Genomic DNA, 20352 nt, shown 5'->3' with positions numbered 1-20352 from the left:
CTCTCACTCATGATCAGTGCTGACCTCACCTCTGTCCTGTCCTGTTATGTGCTCTCAGAGTAACCTGAGAGTTGGTCCTTGCAATGATGTCTGAAGAGATTTGCTTTTTCAAGATAAAATTTTAACTATGTTTGTTACTGTGGATTCTATTACTGTATTAATTAAAATAATTATCTTATATGTTTCGCTTACATGAGGATAAAAAACAGGCCTGGGGATAAAATAACATAGGTAAGGGGAAACAGGTTAAATTTACTTCACATATGAATTTTAAAAATGTAAAATTGTAGTGATTTTTTCAGAAGTAGTTAATGGCTCTGGATTAATCCTTGGATGCTTAGCTTGAGATATTATGATTGTCTTTTTCAGCCTAGAGGTGTATTTTTATTAACAGTTTGAAAACTTTTTTGTGTTAAAACACTGAAGACTCTTAATTAATGAAGACAAGGATGGGGCCCTGCTTCCATGTGCTTCTGTTTCACTTGGTGCAGCAATGCCATTGTGTGCAGGAGCAAACTCTCAGTCAGAAAATCTCTTTTGTATACTGAGAACTGGGGACACTGATCTCTGTGGTGAAACACAGATAAAGGTGTGTGCTTTCTGGAAACAGAACTTCAAATCCTGTTTCTGTAGCCAGGACCTGTAGTCTGAGGGTTCATCCATCTGCTCAATCAAGAGGCTGCAGGTACTTCTTCCTGTTTCATGGGCACACATTTCTTGGAGAAATATGTATCTTTCTGCAATCAAGGTGCATTTTTCTGCTTCATATAAACATTATGTTAATCCTGGATGGAAGTGCCCGATCAGAGCCTGCCTGTAGTCATATGGCTGTTGTTGAATGTGTGGCTTCTGTTATTCCTGGCTCTGTAGATGGTGAACATGCTGTTCCTTCCACTTCCTTTGGAAACCATCATCTGCACAATCTGAGGGTAATCCAGGGCACCACACACACACACTGTAGCCATTCTTTAAAACACGAATTCCTCATCTTTCCTTCATGCTCACTTACATTTCCACACAATATTTGCAACTCCTCATAAACGTAAAAGATGTTTTCTGACCAACTTTTTAAAATGAAGATACAGTGATTTCATTTCACCCACTTTAACCCCTTATAACTGAAGTAGAATGGGACAAGCAACATCTGTAGGTTGGAATTTGAATTGGTACCTTTGCTCTTGATTGTTGTGAAACATCCAGGAAAAAGAGATAATTGAGAAATATTTCTAAATATGCATGATATGTGAAGACCCTCTGTAATGTGCTTTTATTGCTAGTCCAGAAAAGTACATATTGCCAAAACTAGCCAGTACTTGGCCATTTTAACAAGCAGAAATATGTCACTGGTGGATTACCCAAAGTAAGAATCATGTAAACTCATTTATAACTCTTCTATTTCACTTTTTGAAATAATAATATTTGAATATAATAAACTAATGGAAATTAAACCTAGCTGTTTGTCATTAATTGAATGAGAAATCCCGTGGTTTTGCTGAGCATGATTTGATCATCTACACAGATGGTTGAAAGGAGCCACTTTTTAATATCTAGAAAGAACAGACATCATGATACCTGTATCTCTGTATTATTATAATCTTTTGTTTAAAATATTTTTTTGCAGAATTCTATGGCAGCAAAGTAAACAGATTTATGATATCTATTTAGGTACCATGATATCTTTATTAAACACTGAAATTCTGATAACACTCAGAGTTTTCAGAAATAATAGTGTTTCTCTCATGTTCAATAAAACATAGGCTTTTAGGAGAATAATTTCTGATCCAAGGCAGTTTGTAGTCTCTGGAGATGAAATGTCTCCTTTTTAAAATCAAGGGCACTGTTGTCTACCACTTATAGGGACTAAATTTCAGTCAGATTTCATTTTGGCACATATTGTAAGCATTTATGTGGGTCCTAAAATATTTTTATAGTTTCTGTTTTGATGATTTTTTAAAAAAATCTAACACTTGTTGTTAAATTACTCTTTTCTACACTCGAAGCTTGATTTACTCTCCAGAATTCAACTCCTTTAGCTAGAACTCATATCAGTCTACCAAGTGGTAGACTTGGCTTTTGACTCTTTTTGCAGTTGAATTACTACCCATCTCCAGCAACAGATGGAGCTGTAAGTATTTTTCTCTCTATCAGTTCTTCACTGTACATTTTTCTCCCCTTCAGTAGTTTTTTGAATATATATTCTTAAAATGGGAATTATTTGCCACAACACTAATTTACCTCTAACTCCAAGTTATGTACTTCTAGAAACACAACTTCTCCAGGAACTTCTTCCAAAGTACGGAAAGGGTGTGCAAGCTACAGAGCTGAAAGCAAATTGCTTGCATTCTTTTTCTCTGAAGGCAATGGCATGTGTTAGCCTTTTTTTTCCCTGCAAAAGTAAAGAGCTGTGGAGAGTTTGTGGCATCAGAGAATGGTGGTCAAGGATGCCTGTGTTTGTCTGGTGGCTGGTTTTGTGTAAGGCTGAAGGGGTGCCTGGTAAGATTGTTTAACTCTTCTTGAATTGGGAAAAAAGTAGATTTCCCCCTATGCATTTCCTTTGCAACAAAAACTATGGTTTAAAACTGGAATTGTTCTGAAACCCATCCTTAGCCAGGTTCATCACTCATCTCTACTTGGGCATATATCTGGAGGGCAGCCATGGATAAGAGACCAACAATGCCACCTAGACAGGGATGTGCAGAGTGATGGTTTCCTTGAAGGGTGGTGGTCCTAGATGGCCGAGCATGACAGCCACACTGACTCCAGGGGTGAAATACCTTTGGTGGGGAAACCCTGCCTTTCAGAGAAATGCCTCCTACTAAGGGTAGATGGTTTTAAGGTCCTCTAAGGATGTGCTGAAGGCTTTTTATATTTTAAGCTCTATGAGCGTGCATGTTTGGCCTTTTGTGAGGCTGTTCTTTGGGCCATTTCAGTGTTTGCACTGGTATGGGAAGAGACAAGCCTGGTTCCTTTTGAAAGAACACAAGTTTGAGAGGAGAAAGCAAACAGTATGTTGGCCTTTAGCTCTGCCAGTTCCAGTCAATTCAGAGAGATGTTATATTGTACAAAGAGTATTCTGCACAGCGTTGGAATGAATAATTAATTTCTTTAAAACTACCAAGTGAATGGTAGTTTCGAGATACAGAGATTTCTGGATTAATTCCTTTGGGTTTTATTGATTTTTATTTCTGCCATTGAACGCTGTATTCTGTCTTGTTAAATGGGTCTTAAAAACTTACTCAGATCATGAAATCAAAGAGAGGAAATATTTTGCCCTCCAAAACAGCAGAGATTAAAAGATAGAAAAAAACAATGCTTCTTTTATTTTAAAAAGTCATGCTGAATGATGAATACAGATTTTCACTTCCGTGCAAAACTTATTCTTTTCCCTGACAGCTACTGCCAGTTTGAAATTGATATAAAACATTTTGAAATGAAGAAGCAGTACATAAATTAATGGCATTCCTTTTTTCCCCCATGGAGAGAATTTTTAAAAACAGGTGTTGTGGTAACCCTTAGCAACAGAAATTCAAGATATTTTATTCACATAAGCACTACTTTGTAGGACTAGGTTTTCTCTGAGCCCTTAAGTTCAGAACTGCTTGGCAAAATGGGTTATGGTAGAATTGCTGGAACTGTTTAGGATGACAGTGTTTACTTTGATGTCTCTGAGACACAGACCCTGTCAAAGATTTAAAGGCCATAAACTCGTATGCTTTGTTCTCAGATTTTTGTTTTAATTCCTTCTGGTTTTACTGATACTGATTTCCTTTCTTTTGACACCACTGTCTGTATTGGCTCTTAAAATCTTACTCAGATCATGATATCAAAAGAGAGGAAGTATGTTCTTGTGTTGTCCAGCTTGGCAGGAAGATTGGTTAATTCCGAAAATGGGAGTGTGGCAGAGGATTTGAAGTTCCTAATTTGTTACCTCAAGTATCATCACTATTCACTATCTCTGAATTGCTCATTTATTTGTATATAGCATGACTTTTGCTACTGTGATGTAAATAATTTCTTTCTGTAGTAACAATTGTGACACAATTTGATTATTATTGGAAGAGAAAAGAAAAATAAATCTTAAGAGAAAAGGAAAATAAATTTTAAAATTTATATCTAACCAAAAACTAAAGCATTTTATTTCAATTTGTTCACAAACTAATTAGTGGTGTTTTATTTTACATTAGAGTTTCAATTAAAAATAATGGAGTTTTGATTGAAAATGTGAACAATTTTATTTTTAAAGCATTGAAACCCTCCTGCTGTTCTGAAATTAAACATCTGATTTTGATATATTAGAATGATCTAATATTACTATTAGTTAAAGATAAAAATACCTGAATTTTTTCACCAGATTTAATTTTACTTTCTAGAATATCTGTCTGCAGTTCTGTTTTCTGAATAATTCACTGTTCATAAAAATACAGTTCTTCAGGGTTTTTTTTTTTTCCAGTTTGGTGCATTTGCTTATGTGTGAATCAAGTACTCTAAGAAATATTTACACATATCACTTGATAATTAATGGTCAGTACTAATAGGTTAATCCATAGTTAACCCTTGTGGGACTCAAGTGTCCACAAAGCCAAGTACTTTTTGGTACTTTATTGCCAGTGGCAGATGTGACAACCTCACATTTTTTTCCCCCATGTATATGTCTTTCCAAGATATCTGCTTTTATTAGCAGTATTTGGTGTCTCTCTAATGAGGTGACCACATTACAGCTTTTTCAAATTCCTTCCCAAGAATGGTACTTTGTGTTCAGATTTTTTGTTTATGTCACACAGTGTCACAAAAAGGGCTGCTGCAACCCTCAGAAGTTGATTTATTGCAAGTACTCCTTGCTGGGAAAGATTGTTTTGATTTTTTGGTAGTATACATATTTTTAACATTTACATCTCAAACATTAAATCTCAATTTTTTTGTTTGCTTGTACTGCAGCTATTTAATTAACCCGTTACATTAAAATTAAGAATGTTTTCCATGAAACTATGCTAAAGGAATGCTTAAATACACTTTTTTAATGTTTCTGATCCAAATACAGACAATTTCTTAAAAGAACACTAGTAGGAGGTCCATTCTTCAGTTTTATAAACATTTCTGTGCCTCAGTAAGGCCCACAAGACCTGGGATAAGGCCAATGTAGACCAAATACAAGTTGGCTGGTAAATGTGCAGGACTTAAGGTCAATATAAATGCATCTATGAAATGCATGTGGATGAAAAATCTGGGGAAAACAGTTTGAAGAAGACCACCAACAAATAGATCACACATGAACACTTCTTTCATGTGCCTGAAAGAGAACCAGTACAAATATATTTAGACCGTTTTATTTGCGGATTGTAATTTACCATAGGGCAGGAGAGAAAATGGTGTTTTACAACTATCCGAGAGACGTAAAAAATAACCTATTATGCCATGTTGTAGAGGAATATATTAATTTTTTAAGAAGTTTTCGTAAGTGAAGCAGTTGATTGGATGGAAGAAATAAATGTCTAAATTTATGATGTTTCTTTGTAGTATGTGTCTAAAGAAATGTTTAATCATTTAGCAAATGCTACACAGAAATGCTAAGCTGAACTGATAAAATATGTGCAAGTTACCACCACGAATGCTGTACTTCATCAGCAGATTTTAATAACTCATTAGGTGCTTGAAAGATAATCCAAATATAAGAAAAAACCAATTCCATTTGCTAGGTAGCAGATGAAAGTGTGGTTGTTAAAAGACCCATGGGCTGTAGCCCACAGCTGTGTTCACCAATCATTCTGAAGTCCGTGACAGTGAGCACTGTTCTGCCTCAGCAAGGGTTGCAGATTTGTACTGTTTATTAGGATTAATTCTGTACTCTAACTTTCAAAGGGAAATGTCACACTAATGCCAGCATTTATTGGTATCCAGCAAAATTTAGAGACAATGAACCCTTGCTCTTTGAAAATCAAACATTCCATGAAGCAATTCTTTCCCCAGAAAGGGATTTGAACTCATTGTCACATCTGGCATATGCAAAGCCACATCTAACTGTTTTGGGTTTTTTCTTTGCTTCCAGGAGAAAAAAGGCCAAATGCAAAAACACCCAAACAAACCACCTCGCTTCATAACCCTAGCTACAAAAAATATATTGTGCTGCAGCTGTCCCTCCCTTCCTGAGTTTCCCCATTCTGTCCTTTGCTTTTGGAGATAATGCTTTCTTTTCATTGTGAACAATTATTAGATTTACATTTTAAGCATTTTTATAATGCAGGTCTATTAATTTATTTGAAAATCTCTACAAGTTTAATGACATTTAAGTTTTTAATTTTTAACTTTGTGATTCAACTGTCAGTAAAAATTCAAAATCCAAACTGTGTAATTTCATGGGGACAATCTCTAGTAGTGAATTGGATAAGTTAATTTTCTCATTGGGAGACACAATGGTAAGACACGCCTCATCAGGTTTTTGAATCAAATTTTGAAGAACATAGAATATATAGAGTGTATTTCATAGCATAAGCTTTGTCACGTACTTCAAATACAAGACGATGCCCTGATGACACCAAACCTTGTTAAATAGTATGCATGTGCATGCTGTTGACAAGCAAAAAATTGTAATGGGAAAGTTGGATATTACTCTCTGGGAAATATTCATTACCCCCTTATTTTGGTCTACAAGCTCACCTGATAATTTAGAAGTTGATTTCCTTTGCCTTTCTCTGCAGGTACTACAAAAGGCAAAGGAGTAATTTCATTCAGATGTGCTTCACCAAAAACAGAGAGAACAGATGGAGCCTACCTTCCTTTTAATGTGGGGACCCCTTCGTAGTGTGACTGATATCTGGCAGAGATGTTCAGTTTGAATAGTTTGAGGTTGAACAAGGGCAAGTGCTGAATTCTGCCCTTGGGTCACAACAACCCCAGGCAGCACTACAGGCTGGGAGCAGTGGCTGGAAAGCTGCCAGGTGGAGAAGGACCTGGGGGTGCTGGTCAAGAGCAGCTGGACATGATCCAGCGTGTGCTCAGCTGGCCAGGAAGGCCAAGGGCACCCTGGCCTGTACAGTACACACTGTAATATATTGCACACAGTGTGTAAAATATTACACACTGTAATAGTGTGGCCAGCAGGAGCAGGGCAGTGACTGTCCCCCTGTACTCAGCACTGGGGAGACCACACCTCAAATCCTGTGTTCAGTTCTGGGCCCTTCATTAGAAGAAAGACATTGAGGTGCTGGAGCATGTCCAGAGAAGGGTGAATGGTCTGGAGCAAAGTTATATAAGAAGCAGCTGAGGGAGCTGGGGGTTTTAGCCTGGAGAGAAGGAGGAAGAAGCATGACCTTATCCCTCTCTACAGCTGCCTGAAGGGAGACTGTAGGAAGGTGGAGATCAGTCTCCTCTCCCAGGCAACTGGCAACAGGACCAGAGGAAATGTCCTCAAGCTACACCAGAGGAGGTTCAGGCTGGACAGCACAAATAATTTCTTCATTGGAAGGGTGGTCAGGCACTGGAATAGGCTGTCCAGGGTGGAGTCACCATCCCTGGAAGTGATGAAATGACTGGCCATGGGACTTAGTGCTGTGGTTTAGTTGACATGGTGGTATTGGGTCAAAGGTTGGACTCAATGATCTTGGAGGTCTTTTCCAGCTTTAATGATTCTATTTGATGATTCTCTTCTATGATCCTGTGATTCAGGAGATGGCACTCCTCTCTTCCATAAGTGCAGGCCTTTAAGCAGTCTTGTGCCTGGGACGCCATTTGCTGTTTCCTGCCATACCATGGAGACCCAGGCCATTCATGAATATCCTATCTCCTCCACAACTGATAGGAAATAAAACATGGATTTGTTTTGCATTGTAAAACTAACTTACACATATCAGCACTGATGAAAATGGAAAAGCCTATGGAAAAGGCTGTTATTTAACAGTGTGAGATGATTTTGCACTGAAAGTGGAAATCAGGGTGATGGTGTAGCAGCAGCCAGATGAGAGTTTTCGTATGCTAGGGCTAGATAGGATGTTGGTGGGTAGAGTAGCAGTCAGGAAAACTAGAGGTGAATCTACAGGTGTACACAGTAACAACAGACTGGAGGAAGTAGTCTGTACATGTCAGTGCATATACATATACAGTATGTGTATATATATATATATATATATACACACACTGTATATGTATATATAGTATATATACAAAAGATTAACTTTTTTGGGGGAATGTTTTAAAAAACTGGTGTTTGTACTTATATAAATATACATATCTACACATAATATATGGACATTTATTTATAAAGTGTGGTAACTGCAAGGGTAAATATGATGGGTTAGCAGAAGGCTTTATAGCATGTTGAGGATAACAGAGAAAATAGCATGCTGTGTAAATGTTAGCGCTGAAAATTTTAAGGGCAAATTCACAAGTATGAGCATTGTAAATGAGTTGTATTGCTACAATCTTCTGCTTGAAGAAGTTATTTTTGTATGTCTGATATTGCTGTAACAACAAGATGTCAGAAAAAGAAGCAAGAAACCGTTGAAAATGAGGGTGAGACCAAGTGAGGAAAGCCCAGAAAAAGGAAGAGGCAGGGAATGAGGTGTTGAAAAAAGATGATAGGTGGGCTACAGAATGAGAGAAAAGACAGGAAAAAGGGATCTGACTGGACAGCTTTATTTCTTGTTCTTTTTCACTGCTTACCATTTGAAGCACTGATTTTATTGTACTCTCCTCAAATGCTTCGAGGCTTTCATCCAACCAGGAGTTACAAGAAGTAGGCAGACATGGTGAATATTTATTGACTTAACTGGACTTTTATTGATAACAAAGCAAAAGCCTTTTAGCTACACAGCAAAGAAACAGGATTAAATAAAACCCCAAATCCTCTTTGGCTGCAATATCAATCCCAGATCAGTCTCAGAGTGCAAGAGTTGCGAAAGCATCAAAAATAATCTAAAATTAAAGACTAAAACAGCTAATATTGATGTCCTGTTTAGGTACAGAAGCACCAATTGAATCAACTGAAAAACAGTTTTTTATGCAGCCAGTCCTTCAAATACAAATCTATGAGCCAAGTGGCTATTAAAGAACACATGAAAGTACTGAGAGAAAAGACAGTCCTGGGGGTTTCCTTTGCTGTTGCTTTCTGAGCTAGGAAACACCCTCGTTATTAAAAAAATCCCCCCCAGCAGCTAGTTCCCAAAAACCTGAAGAGGAGAGTTGCTACTGAGAATGAAGGGTAGGACTCATCAAGCAACAAATAAAGGAGAACTTCTTAGGAAAAAGATTTCTCTTCCTCCTTTTAGCGTTTATAAGTGTGTTTATAGTGTTTCTACATCCTTTTAAGTAGTGTAAGTACATGAACAACACCTTGGTCTCTGTGGATGGGAAAGCACTGACAAGTCTCCAGTACAGCTCTACTCTCCCATTTTTTTCAGAGCAGCGGCCCTCTTCATTCCTGATTGAAAATGTCATATTTTTATCAGTGTGCACAGATTTTTACTTTTATCAGAAAGGTACTACTCTTTCCTCTCTGTGACACCATTAGAAAAGCTGTCTAGAATCACTATCCACTGAATACCACTGGAGTTAAGTGCTTCTGCTGTGAATCACAGCCATCCAATTTATTAGCATATATTTCTCTTGTGAATGTCTCTGACATCTCAGGACTCAGATTTGATGGAGTCCTTCAGAAGAGGCAGTTAATTAATTACACTGAGAGGATAAAAATAGTGAGGAAATAATTATTTAACACTGCAAGACATCTCTGTGTGTATACTATAGCTATGGGGACAGAAAAAGAAAGGAAAAATATTCTGATGATTTTTAAGCATTTTGGAAAGTCATTTTTCTCTCATGGCTATGAGAGAAAGAGCAGTATTTTTCCTTCTCTGTGTATTGTACATGCAATTGTTAACCCTGGATGTAGTTTCAGAGTTCCTTCAGGCGGAAAGCCACATTAAAAGGTGCTCTCTGCCCTCCACCCCCAGCCATGCTCTCAGCGACTCATCCTGCCCTTCTACAGCTGCCCATGGCTTGTGATGCCACCCTGGCAAAATCTGACGGGATCCGGGTTAAAAATAGCTCTGCTAAAGAGTTATTTTCAGCAATCCGGTTTACCCCGTGCCCTGCAAGCAGTTGTTGTGGGATAGCTGGAGCGGGGAAGCTGCAGAGGAAGAGCAGGACCACGCAGCCGGAGGTGGGAGGGAGATGCCAGCCTCCCAGGCAGGATGAACTCTGCTGCCATTAACACCTTTGGAGCTACGGGGGTGATCCTGTTCCTGCGGAAAACAATGGGGTTAACCAGGGCTATGAAGGAGGTGGTCTTCTCAGTTCCCTAGAGCTGCAAAGGTTGTTTGTTAGTGGCTTTTTCTCTCTGAGAATCCTTTGCTCTATTAATAGTTCTACAGCTAGTTAATTAATAGTCATTAATAGTCCTACAGCTGGTTACATGAACCGTTCCTTTCTGTGTCTGTGGATTGATTTTTTTCTGTGTCAATTGCATATCTGCATGTAAAATTAGAAACCTGCAGTCAAAAATTAGCAACTGAGAATATTCCAACACCAATATTCCATAAATCAACACAGATTTCGCTTCCAATTTGGGCACATATCTAAAGGATATGTGGTTAAAATTTAGTAGATGGTTTTGGATGTCTCCAAGATATTTGAAACAGCTGAATAGCTTTTCTACATCAACATTTTTTTCCTGTTTCTAAATCATGAAATTGACTAGATAAAATAATTTATAAAATTATTTTTTAAAACAGTTTCTAATATACAATTTTTAATTTTCAAATTTTAAAAATAGAGCTTCTGGGCACATCCACATGATCACTTATTAAGTTAACTGGATTTGATTTATTCTCTTGAAGATTTTCTCTTAAACTGGCTTGCATGTTGCTTAAGTGCCACAGGACAATTTATTTTTATAATATTAAATCTGGGAATATTTATAGATTGTCCACTTGGCTGGGCATAGGAGGCTTGGGAAGATGTGTGAGAACAAGAAACATGAATTCACCCAGTTTGAGTGGGCCCTTAGTGAGTGATTCCTGCTCTCCAACCTGACCTGCAGGGCACACTTAAAAGCTGCTGCACAAATCAAAAGATTTGGGCCCAAAGGGAAAACAGCAGAGGGAGATGCATTTCATTATGAGCAGTAAAAAATATGTAGTCTTCAAACTTTTCCCTTCTCAGTTATTTAGAATTAGAATTAGTTATTAGAATAAAAATACTGCTTGAATTAATCTTGTTATAAATTAAGAACTGCAATAATTTCCAAGTCTTCCCAGTCTCATAGTCTTGTGGTTACAAGGTCTGGTTACACTTTCTCTTCTGAACCTCAACTGTATTAATTCATGAGCTTCAATTCATAAAACTCTTCTGAATAATTCTGATATCATCAAGCTGCTTCCTCAGCCCTCTGCCCTGTGTCTGCTGTGGTGGAGACTGGTCGTTCACCGGCACATCCAGAACTTGGGTCCAAGGAGATAAAATTTTCTCCTAGTGACTGCATCAGCTGTCTCTTCCATATTGACCTGTGTCACATTTTTTGCACAACAGTCTCTTCTCCATGGAAAGACAAATTCCCTTTTGACCTGTCTTGGCATCAGGTTGATCGTGTCTGCTCCTTCAGACCTGCAACAGCTGAATCCTGATGATATGTATAGAGCAGTCAGAAACTGATCCTGGGGATTAAAAACAGTGGGTCTGGTGTTTAATAGGTATCAGCCTACACAGGGATGAGTTTCCAGCCCTCTGACCACCTGTCTCTCCCACCAAATGCTGTGGGAGTTAGCAAACTTTGTGGGATTTAGCCCAGGAGTAAGAAGAGCAATTTGTAAAAGGAGTTGTATGTGAATTCCCCATGCACACGGAGACTGCTCTGTACAGCCTGTTGTGTGCAGCGAAGTTGAGACGCTGATGGAGAACTGATCCTTATGCTACAAAACTGACTGGGTATTGGTTTGAGTATTAAAATAATTTCTGTGGTGCTTCCCTTGCATTTCAGCAGAATTTAATGAGAAAATTAAAAATTAAAGCTATGCTAAAGGCAAATTGAAACAAAAAATTGCTGATAAATTTTTATAGCTGTCGTTGATGTGTTTCTTCTGCCTAGAAAAATAACTACTGCCATTCCAGTGAAAATGGGGTTCATTTTGCTGTCATTATTGGCACAAGGATAGACACAGCTTCAGCAGCAGCACAGCTTGCTACTTGTCTTAGTGCAGATGCTACTCCATGGTGGGGGCAGAGATACAGTAAGATGCAATTCCATAGAATTTTAAGTATATATTAATAGAAGGACTGTGTGTTTTTTAAGGGAGGATAGCTAGTCACCAGTGGAATGTTAAGTGTCTCAAAAGTACTGTTGAGACAAGGAATCAATGATGTTGCCATTTTAATGAAGCCATTACAGTGCCAGTGATCCCTGCAAAAATAATCTGTTGACAGACACTCACAAAAATGAACAGAAAGAATACAATAATCACTCATAAAATACTGCTTTTAAAACCACATTTCTAACACTAATTTGTTCATCCAAAACAGCAGAAAATGCTACGCCTATCTGAGATTTTTTTCTGATATTGAGAATTACTTGGAAGGAACTTTGAGTTTAACTATTCAAATTAAGAAAACTTCACCAATGGAATGCCAGCAATTGGGGATGTTGAATTGTGAGAATTTCCTGCAATGATAGGAGATGATACTGAATATAAGTTTAAAATACATTGGGTTTTTTATAAAAAATTAAGCTCCTGATGTCTGAGAGCATCTCATAAGGAAGGGCTGCAGTAGTGTAGACTTAGCAGAGTTTTGGACTTTTTGTTCACATAAGGCAAACTGACTTTAATGCAGCACAGCTATGGTATCATCATGAGTAATTATACTCCAAATTTTGATGTTACATTTCACCTTACTTTGCTAAAACCTGTGGCCCATCTTTGTTAGTTGCATATGCCTCTCTTGCTCCAGTTTCCTGCCTGGAAAGTGGTGACTAAGTGTAAAAATAGATGACTATAAGTGAATCTAGATGCTTGTAGCCAAAGCCAAGCTACCCATTACATGAAAACTGACTTGCAGTCTGTAGCAAGCCAAGCACTGGATCAATAAGCAGTGGCAGCCCATCAGGAGCAAAGGAAGAAGGGGGACAGAATGGGTCTGGTTTAAACTGCACAGTGTACACACACATGGCTGTGTTCCTGTCCACAGAAACAATCTGAACAACTATGTGAACATAAGTCGTCAAAAATGTGGATATATGGATACACTATGGATATAGTCTAACTCAAACCATATAGAGACTTGAAACTTAAGAGAAAGAAGTTCCATTTTCTTAACTTATATGAAGGTTTTCATACTCCATTTTCAAAAGTAAAATCCAACGACATTTCTCTTCTCAGTCTTCATAAATAGAGACAGATTTATATGCAAATGCCCTCTTGTAACTAATCCTAACTAGAGCCTTGTGTCTGCCAAACTGCCAGAATTTTGTCCAATAGTTACAAGTCTTGGCAGAAAAGACATATGTACACACATACATATAGGTTTACAGAACATTCTGCAATCATGTTACTCTGTGGCCTGGAAAAAAGCAGTACTTGGAAGTTTATGAAATTTTACTAAATAAGTCTTAACTTACAATGTAGACAGATTATACCACAGAAATCAGAACCCTTTCACAAAATTTTAGGGCATGATAGGTCAACAGTTTACTTTGCATGCGCTTGTGAGAGGAACAAAGTAAGAGATAAAACAATTCACTTGCAAGAATAGAGACAATTACTAGTTTCTGTGGTTTTTATGATCCTCAGGGAAAACTAGGATTTCTGAGCAGGCCAGATGGAGCTGGGGTCTGGACTGGCAACATAGATCCTCATTAGCACTGTAGAAGTCTCTGCTCTTGTTGGCCTTGATCTCTTGCAAAGCTTGCGTTAGTTCTCTTTGCTGAACCACTCAGCTACTACCTCCCTACACCCCATTTCCTCACACCTAAAATAGGGATAATAGGTCTCTGTTTGGTGAAGTTGCTACAAGACAGCAGTACATGTACCTGTTGCTGCTGTTATTATTTGTGGGTTTGGGATCAGCATGATGGGAATATTCAGCAAGATCTACAAACCAGGCAAAACCTCCAATCTTCAAACATTCACCTATCCTCGGTTAATAGGCATTTTTTCCTATTATCTACTAAACCCCAGACATGAATCCATTTACTAGTCAGTCCTTAAGTGTATGATGATGCAAGCCTGATGCCACATCACTGGCTCTGAGGGTTTTGGTGTTTCTTCCCTCTGAGACTGAGATGGGTAGGCTTGAGAACTTCTCTCCAGGGAAAGCTTTAAGCTTTCCCAAGCTCCACAGCATATCACTGACTTGTGTGTGGGTCAAGATCTTCCTGGTCCAAGGGATTGTTTTCTCCTGTCAAGGATCAGCCTCTGTTCTGTCTTGTCAAGGGATGTGTTTTCAGCTGGGTGCCACTGTTTGTGTGCCAGCCTATTCCAGCTTGTCCAGAGCAGTGTGTCCTGCTGGTTGTCCTGCTGGTGTACCAGTTCTCTGACCCCTTTCATAGTTGTGGACTGGGTACTGCTAATTGAATTTTCACAATTTTTATGCACTTATGCCAATCAAAGTCATGGTTTGCTTCCTACTCTAAATCATAATTGCAAGTCATAGTAAATCTGGGTATGAGAAAACCAGAAATGAAGTCCAAATGGAACTTCATGCTACATTTAGATCATCTGATGAAAACACCATAGAAATGTAAAATGTTAGTGTGGCAGTGTAAGAATGTAACATTATGATTAGGGATATAGGACACCTATTTTCAAAATCCATTAGAAAATGAAAATTCAGTAGTGCTTGAAACAGATTGTCATGCAGAGCTATGACACTGCTGCCTTTTGAGTACTAGCAGAAATACTTCATACTTTGTGTGGGGAGAAAAGGCTGCACTGTAGAGGTACCAGATCTCTGCAGGTTTGATCTCTGATGTGCTCTGTCTGAGTCACTGGCAAATTGTGAGGGTGTGCACTATCCCATCACACGTTCTGTTTTCCCACAGAAGGAACCAGAAGCACATCAGCATGGGGGAAGATAAAATTCTCCCTAAATACTTCCTCTGCATTGTCAGTGGGCCAGGACTGTGGAAACCCACTTGCCCTACTTGCTGTGCCCCCTACCCCGTGCACCCAAGACAAGAAGTGCCCAAGGCACTGCTGCTTTGCCGTGCAGATACAGCCAGCACAAGCTGCACCAGGGCGATGACCAATCGGCCTGGGGTGATGTTACTGTATCCCCCCTCACCTCTCTGCTTCTATGGAAAGTATTCCTTTCTCCTTCCTTCAGTCCGAGCACACCAGCGTGCCAACACTGCAGCTGCTCCTCGCCCAGTGGCCCCAGGTCAGTGGCTGCAGAGTCTGTGATTTCGGCACACAGCTCACTGAGGCTGACATAAATAAAGAAATTTACTCTAGCTGAGGAGCCCATTTGTCTGATAGTTTGTTCCATAACCCCTTCTGTAGTTTGGCTAATTAGTTACTTTTCCTTTTCAGATGAGTGAAAATCAAAAAGGCTTAAACTAAAGCTTTGTGTCTCAAATGACTTATTTTTTTTTCCACTAAATCTCTGTTGAAACAATTGCTGTATCTAAGGACACTCTGAAGATTTGGATATAAATACCCACAGCAAGTAATGTCTGTTTTACTTGTATTGCATCAAGTTGCACTACATCTGTTGACATTTAGTCATTCCAAATACACTTTCATGCAAGCAGAAGATGTAAAACACGTAGTCAAGTAAGAGAACATGTTGTATATTTTGTTGTATTTCAGTGAAACGCTATACCTAGAATAAATAAATATAAGTGATACTTGGGGATTGTTTTTTTCCCCTGTTGGGCCACAGAATGAAAAGCTGTAGTATTCCTTCATGCCATTTCTATTTTAATTATGTAACATTCCTAGGGAAATGGGCAGCTAATTTTGCTAGGTATAGTAGAAAAAAATACTATTTTTTTTTATTTTTTCTGTTTCTTTTTTTAGTGGTGGCTTTACAGCATTCATAAGCTTGGATAAAAGACAAATATTACAACTTGGAAAACTGATATTCATGACTGACAGAACCGTTTATCTGAGTGTTCAGGTCCTCTTGTACTTAAAAATTTCCATAGCTAATCTGATTCTTTTGAAAGGCTTCAGTCCATGAAAGCTAGAAATCATGTTTAGAAAAAACACACTAAAGCCTTTTAGAAAAGGAGTTGAGAAGAAGTAATGTGGCAGGATAATAAGGAGGACTGGAAGAGAAGAGTAGTGGGAAAGGTTATGAGATCAAAGCTTAACTTTGTTTTAGTCACTTGTTTTGCTGGTTTCAGTTAGCAAATTGCTAGTGGAGTTTCCTGGGAAATATTCTCTTATATAAAGCTTTGTTTCTAGTGACAATTTAGCATGTCAGCTAAATAGTAGCTGGAATTATTGACTACAGTTTTCTATGTGAGGAAAACATCTGGGCTGTAATGCCTGGGATGACAGGAATAAATAAATAACACTGGAGATGTGGTGCTTGTAAATAAGGACAGAGTGTAACTGGGTTTTTTGTTTTTTTGTTTTTTGTAAGAGAAGTTTGGGAAGGCTCTAAGAAACATTTTGGACTGTTTTGAAGATTAAAGGATTAAAAGAATTTTATTAGAACTGTACCAGTTTTAGAACATTTACCTAGCACATAGTCTGCAACTATTTTTTATTACGTTTCCCAGGATGGTAGAATAAATGAAGAATTTCACCAGTGCATTTAAAAGTGTGAGAGAAGTGCTAGTGAAGAATAAAAAGTAGTGAGTGTGTTGGGTGGGCTGTCTTTAAACCAGCTACAGACTGGTGAGTGCTGGTAAAGGGAATTTACTGTAAAGACCTTTTCTGTGTGGCAAAGGTGTCATGAGCAAGGAAAAATGACCAATCCATACTGTATGTCCTAGTGTGAGAACACACGTATCACTCTGCAGATCCTTGCAAAAGTCTGGCTACAAACCCATGAAAACCACATTCCTGACTTCTCAGGATGACTGCTCCACTAACAGTAATGCAGCTCTGGGGAACTCTACCTGCATGAGAGTTCTGCTGGGAACCTGCCAGGTTTGGCAGAGATGGCATAGCAGAGTTTCCTTGGGTGGATTGGAGATGAGGAGGAGAGGGAGAGGCATGCAGGAGTAAGCCTTTGCTAAGTAGAAAGATGACATCTGTGTCACAAATACACAATCCAGCTGTGATCAGTCAGCTATACCTTTGGCCTACCAGCTCCTTTTCAACTAGTGTCATCCTCACCAGATTTCATGGTGTCAGACAAAATCCTATTGAGCCACAGTCTTCCAAAGAGCTTCCTATTTGAAAGGGATTATATTGAAATAAAGATAAAAATGTTACAAAGACCATATTTTAACAGGTTTCATTGTTTGTGCGAGTAAATTAAAGGCATGTCTGTTTGAGTTTTCATGAGATTAGTCTGAGATATGCTATGATATTGTTAGCAAAATGTTGCATTTTACTGCAATTACATCCTTCATCCAGCTGCTTACATAATGTATCTATTAGAGTTAATTGTTCTCTTTGAGTAAGAAAGATAAGGATGTAATATCAATCTAAGACCAGTGGGACTGAGGGAGAAGAAAAATTAAATTTACTGTTTTCAGAGTTCCAGGGGCTAAACCCAAGCCAAAGTCCTTTCTGCTCCTCAGCTCTGAGATTTTCTTTTGGCGCGATCTCCAGAGTACTCTGTCACCAGATCTACTCTAGTTACTGTAGAGGTAGCCATGCAGTCTGTTGGGTTTGGGTATGTGCTCTGAAGAACATGCCAGTTTTTGAGGAAAGTGATTTGGATTAGGTTATACCCTTCTTGGAAAGCCTTTTAGTGCTGATGGAAGTGCTGCTCCACAGTGTGCAAGCAGTCCCACAACTCCTTATTTTAGCAACAAAGCTTTGTTTGACATTGCCTTTCCTGCCTCTTTTGTGGCCTGTGACCACAGCAGTGAGGCATAAGGGACTAAGACTCACCGTCTTCCAGACACTCCTTTGTATTTGTTGCATTCTGATACTGTTGCAGCTGGTTACTATGGTGTGAATCACATCTTTCAGAGCTGCTGACCCCCTAGAGAGAAAAGGGCTCCAAGTGATCGATGGTCTGGATCATCAGCCTCTCCTAAACCCTAGGCACTGAAAGCAGATATTCTTGCCCTGCATAAATCAGCTCAGCTCTGCCCTTCTTTCCAGAGGGACTGATTTGCAGGGTCTAGGTCCTGGCTGCCACCAGCCATCTCCTGAGTCAGCTGTAGAGGAGGAACCCATGTAGAACGCAGCAAAGGACAAATCCTTTGCAATGCCTTGATGTGCATGGCCCGATGGTTTTGGTGTTAAATCAGACAGAAGAAAAACTGCAAACAAACTTGAAGGCAAAAGACAGCGCTTTGCAGGGTGTGTTGAGAAATATCAGCAATAGGGTTTATCTGGAAACTGAAGCAGTGTGGAAACATTGGATTTTCCTGTGTATTATTATGTATATACACACCAATAGTACACCCTGACAGCACTGGAAGAGTTGTCATGCAAATCCCCTTTTCTTCTCCTGTCTTCCCCAGTTTGTTTATCAACCTCATAACTAGCTCATAAAAGAAATTTAGGATCAAAGACAATAATTTTTTTTCATATTCTGGCTTTAATATCTCTCATAATGTCAAGTAGCTTCACTAACAGTGGCTGCAACGTTCATTGTGACTGTTATTAAAAATCCACTGCTACTCTTATGCTAGCTAAGTCTTAACAGAAAATAGAGCATTTTTAGGATGTTGTTAGGATGAAAGTGTTAAAATAATGAGAGGAGGGAGTAGTTTCTCTCAAAGTGAACTTGAAGCTGAGAATGCTAAAAATGTCAGTGTGGGAAAACTCTGTTTCTTATGCCTAGTGTTGCTCATCCTCTGGCTGTTTTGAGAAGTAGAACTCCTGTGGAGAGGAGACATGCTCTCACAGGCAGGCTCGAGGATAAAGCGAGCCTAATGGAGCCAGTGTCCCATGTCTCTGCAGCCTGGCTTTGTTAGGGAGCTAATGAAACAAGTCTACTCACTGTATTTCAGCTGTGGTTTAATGGTGCCTCTTGATTATGTGTTCATTCACACAGATGTGGGTAATTTCAAATTCATGAGCAGCCAGAAAAAAAATGGACACTTTAAAACCATCATCTTTCAGGCAAATTTTAGGTAGCCTTCTATCCTTATTCCACTGAGCTGTTTATTTATTTGATTTGTCTTATTTCTCAGTGACTGGTTTTATTTTTTAATTACATTGATCCAAGATTATTATCATTAGATTATTAATAAACTTGATAATTTTCAAGCAAGTTTTGAAGAATGCTTCTTACCTGACAGTCTCAGTAATAACTGGTCCTCCAGAAAATGCTGAGCAAGATTCTTTCCTTTACTGTAATAAATACTTGATATTTTCAAATGAAATTTAGGAAAGCTACTAGGTTTTTCCTCCAGACTTAGTCCCCAAAAATATTTTGCTGTATTTTAAGCATCATTTAAATTTAACATCTCTTTGTCAGGTGTTTTGGAGAAGATCTTTCCTGATGCCTATTAGTTAAACAATTCCTTTTTTTCTTTAGTGCTCAGATACTTTTTCCTCCTTATGAATTTCTTCTCAGGTTTGTTCTGCCCACCTTTTACCTTTCATTTTTTTTTCACCTCTGTGATTATTTGTTCTGTACTTTGGGCTTGATCTTCCTTGCCATGAGGTGGAAGGCGGGTGCAAAAAAGTCAGAGGCCAAAGGCCTCTGGAAGAGAAGAGATTGATTTCCCCACCTGAAACTTGAAGTCCTTTCATTTCTTTCCTTTAACCAGCCTGAATTTTTGGCAAACTTGAGGTCTTGGCTAATTAGAGGGAGAGAGTACCTGATTCTTGTAATATCTCTACTTGCTTACCTGCTAAGAAATTAATCTTATTTTCTCTCTCATGTGGTTTGGGGTAGTATGTAGGGAAAACTTCTGTGGAGAGTGTTTTGTGCTTATAAATACATTTTTTTTTTTGTTTTTATTTCACATTAACTTTTCAGAGACTGACTTTACTTCCATATTTAAAAATATCTTTTCACTTGTCAAATTCACTGACTTCACTCTTACCAAAATAATTGATCTGGTACATCTGTAAACTTTCACTAAGGGTCATTTTGTTTTATGAATATTGAGGTAAATTAGAAAAGGCATTTTGGAAATTTTTCTACTTCAGAAAAATAAGATTAACTCACTGCTTGAACACTTTCTGTTTTGGCTCATTGTATCTCCAAAATAGCTCCATATAGGACTTCCAGATGGGTACATTGGCCTAATCTGTTGGCTTTGGCACCTATTAGTGGTGTTGA

This window comes from Pseudopodoces humilis, chromosome 7 (genome assembly GCF_049639895.1).
Source record: "Pseudopodoces humilis isolate 2021_Gansu_Grassland_sample_001 chromosome 7, ASM4963989v1, whole genome shotgun sequence".
Lineage (NCBI taxonomy): Eukaryota > Metazoa > Chordata > Aves > Passeriformes > Paridae > Pseudopodoces > Pseudopodoces humilis.
This window is presented reverse-complemented; position numbering follows the sequence as displayed.